This window comes from Morone saxatilis, unplaced genomic scaffold (genome assembly GCF_004916995.1).
Source record: "Morone saxatilis isolate NCDOM2014 unplaced genomic scaffold, NCSU_SB_2.0 Contig0, whole genome shotgun sequence".
Classification (NCBI taxonomy): Eukaryota; Metazoa; Chordata; class Actinopteri; family Moronidae; genus Morone; species Morone saxatilis.
The window spans coordinates 1,606,690-1,610,758 of record NW_023339650.1 but is presented as its reverse complement, the minus strand read 5'-3'; the positions used below and the strand labels follow the sequence as shown (position 1 = coordinate 1,610,758).

General features: G+C 43.1%; 1 protein-coding gene across 16 annotated transcripts in view; it reads right to left on the bottom strand.

Moving 5' to 3' along the window:
- svila (supervillin a) overlaps positions 1-4,069 on the bottom strand; it is an 85,265-nt gene that overhangs the window by 10,947 nt on the left and 70,249 nt on the right. The window lies entirely within an intron of this gene.

The window sequence follows — 4,069 nt, the reverse complement described above, 5'->3', positions numbered from 1 at the left end:
ATTTATATGATGCACATATTCCAAATAGTGATGTGCTATCTCTATGTATGCTTCAAAAGGTCTCTGACCTCGACTCAAAATATGCAAAACCGTAACAAATGTTTCTTGTAATACTGTATGCAGCATTTTGTAGTCTTCCAGGGCTGTAGTCACATACTAGATCCAGACATTAGTGTCTTTCTAACAATCTGTCTCCATCAGTTGGGAGGAGACAGAACCCGGAGCAGCAGAAGACAGCGGGGGCCGGGAAGGAGAAGTGCTGCTACTTCTTCTGGCAGGGCCGCAACTCCACCGTCAGCGAGAAAGGAACATCAGCGCTGATGACAGTAGAGCTGGACGAGGAGCGGGGAGCACAGGTACGTGAAAGAGCGAGTGCGTGTGTGAGCAAGAGGGTGTTCGATTTTCTTTGTCTGTCCATTTTTTGCACATAGAGTTGTGTGTAGGCTTCACTCTTGACTCTTGTTTGATTTCATCTTCCTCCAGGTTCAGGTCCAGCAGGGTAAGGAGCCTCCATGTTTCCTGCAGTGCTTCAAAGGAGGGATGGTGGTCCACTCTGGAAAGAGAGAAGAGGAGGAGGAGAACTCGCAGAGTAAGCCCACATCACTGCTTTAAAATCAGTCTCAAATAAACAAGACTCACAGTGGCTTCTTACTTTTATTTACAGCTATGATTGCTTCTGTAGCAGTCATTTAAATCCATCATCTGCCCATAATGAGTGACTCATATATATATGAGAACTGTGTTGTAGCTTAGAGAAGAATTGGATTTTGAGAATAGAAACACTCCTGAGGGATCAACACACAAAACTGTCAGTAGCTCCATATTTTCCCACACTTCTAATAAGTAACTGAGCTTTTGTTCTTTAGGCTTAAAGTTTCTTTTTCTACAGTTAATGTTAACACCACTCTCATCAGCTAAATGCCCTAAATTGTGCATCTCCTTCACCTCTCGCTATGGCCCTGTCCCCCCCCCCTCAGACGACTGGCGCCTGTACTGCGTACGAGGCGAGGTGGAGGTGGAGGGCCACCTGCTGGAGGTGGCCTGTCACTGCAGCAGCCTGCGCTCCAGGATGTCGATGGTGCTGCTGAGCGTCAGCCAGGCCCTCATCTACCTCTGGCACGGCTGCAAGTCTCAGACACACACACGGGAGGTGGCACGCACTGCCGCCAACAAAATTAAAGAGCAGTGAGTGGAAACTTCATTATTTCTCTCCTAAAAGTATTCAGATTCCTGAACTTTTTGGTTCCTGAAACCTCTTTTGATCATCTTACAAAATGTATTGAGATACAGCCGTTATCAGTCAGTATGACATCTTTGTCTCTGTGCAGTTGTCCTCTGGAAGCCGGCCTCCACAGCAGCAGCAAGGTGACCATCCGGGAATGTGACGAGGGAGCAGAGCCCGCAGGATTCTGGGAGCCCCTTGGGAGGAGGGACAGGAAAGTGTACGACTGCATGCTGCAAGGTGGGTTGAACCAAAGTGCACGAAGCCACTTCACTGTAATCAGAGCTGTGAATGGTGTCATTAACTAGTGCCCCTGGTTATGTGTGTTGTTTGTCCTTTGGCCCTCAGACCCAGGGAGGTTTAACTTCACACCTCGTCTGTACCAGCTAAGCAGCAGCTCGGGGGAGTTTGCAGCTGTGGAGTTTCTGTACCCTGCCAGAGACTCCAATAAGGTCAACTCTATGCCTTTCCTGCAGGAGGACCTTTATGCAGCTTCACAGCCAGGTATACATGTGCATTTGTTTCACTGTACATGTAAATATAATGACCGTACAGTACTGTTATTTATAGGGTGCTTTTCAATGTATTCAAGGATAATTTACATAGAAAAACATCTTCTTCTTTAATTCTGTCATTGATTTTTGAGAATTGGAAAGTTCAGTCAGATTTTTTTTTATACATTTAAAGCTGCAGTAGCTAACTTTTATTTAAAAAAAACGTATTTGCTGAAACTATATCTAAAAAAATCAGGTTCCTCTGACTCCTCCTAGTGCTCCTAATGGAATTTGCAAGACTCCACCAGTGGACAAAAACAACAAAGCAGAGCCGAGAAAGATAGTTGATTGTTGAGTCTCATTCCCGGGTTGATGGTTTGGGTTGGTGGCTTGAAGCTTTGGGACAAAAAGCATCTGGATTTGCCAACTTGGGAATGAGACTCAACAATCAAATATCTTTCTCTGCTCTGATTGGTTTGTTTTTGTTCAAGCACAGTGGAGTATTGCACCCAAACAAATATTTTTCACTAGGACCCCTTTAATTTGGTTATTAAAGACTAACTATGAAAATATGTACATGTATGACACAGACGTTTTACAGATGAAAAATAAACTTGACCTCAAACATATCTTTGGCACTTTTGGCAGGACCTGTAAGCAATAAACTAAAATCAGTTTATGTGTTGTCCTCATTTGAAGGAATTTTAAACTGTATTTACTGTAGCTAAGTTTGGCAGGTAAAAGTTAAGAAAAACCTACTTTGAAAATCAAAAAAAATGTTTCCAATGGGGGGAAAAAAAGGATCATTGCTATATCAGGAGTATTACTCCATGATCACTTCAGTGTGTGCTGAAGAGTTTCCATGTGTTTTTCATTAATCCTCAACTTGTAAACCTAAAACCAACCCTGAAAACACTAATAAGCGACCACTTAACAAAATTGTCCTCCCTCTTAAAGTCTAAAAATGTCCTTGTCTTGTTTCTTTCTCTGATGTTCAGCCCTGTTCCTGGTGGACAACCACCATGAGGTGTATCTGTGGCAGGGCTGGTGGCCTCAGGACAGCGAGAGCACCGGCTCAGCCAGAATCCGCTGGGACTCAGACAGGAAGTGTGCCATGGAGACTGTGCTGCAGTACTGTAGAGGTATTCCCTTTTCATTCTTCTTACTAGAATCACACTTTTACCACTCTCTATTACTGCTTGAAGTAACAATTTAGCTCTTTCTTTCCAAACCAGTTGCGCTTAGGTTGACAATCTCAGACGACAGTACTAAAAAACTGAATAGATAAATAAAGGCCTTCTTTAAAACCGTGTTGTTGTTTTGTTTCCACAGAAAAGAATGAGAAGAAGCCTCCCAAAGCGTATCTGATCCACGCTGGTCTGGAGCCACTCACATTCACCAACATGTTCCCCAGCTGGGAGCACAGAGAGGACATCGCTGAGATCACTGAGAGGGTGTGTGGATCGAATCATCTTATCTGATTACTCCCAGCTACATCATCTGATATGAACCAGTACTGCTCACACTGCCTGTAGCCATTAGTGTGTACACTGTACTGAAACACATGCACTTATTGTACAAAAATAGAGACTTCTTCAGGTCAGTCCAGGTGTAAGCCATTATCTCTCATTTACTTTCCTAATTAAATTTGTTATCTCCTCTCCAACTCTCTGGGTGCTTTTTGCCTTGAAAAAATGATATATTTTGCGTGTGTGTTCTCAGGAGGCGGAGGTGTGTAACCAGATTATCCTTGTTGAGGACGTGTTGGCCAGGCTGTGTAAGACTGCGTACCCCCTGGCAGATATTCTGGCCCGGCCGCTCCCTGAGGGCGTGGACCCTCTTCGCCTGGAAGTCTACCTGTCTGATGAGGACTTTGAGGTAAGAAATGTCAGTCTACAGAGTGGTACAGTCTCTAGTGGTACTTTAAAGGTGCTACATGTTTCCTTTTAAAACTGATAAATCACAACCACATTCACTATTTAGATATGGACTATGATAATGTTGTGCTAGAGAATGTTAAACATCTCAGTAATTGTTTAATATTTTATTTCTGGTATATCAGAAAAACATTTTCCAACTAATTGGACAGTGATATTATATTTTAAAGCTGCACTATTCAATATGTTTGTATTAACAGTGGGTTTTAGTAACAATGTGTACTGTGAAAGGTGTCACTTGTAGTGAGGAACCAACATATTATCGCCTGTCTCTGCTGATCCCTCCAGCTCTACAGACAACTTTATTGTTGTTTTTAGCCACAAAATGACAGCCATAAAAAGTCAGCAACTATCTGGTGAACATAGAAGTAGAGGATTCAGCAGCTGTGTCAGATATTTCTTTCAGGAGTTGGTGG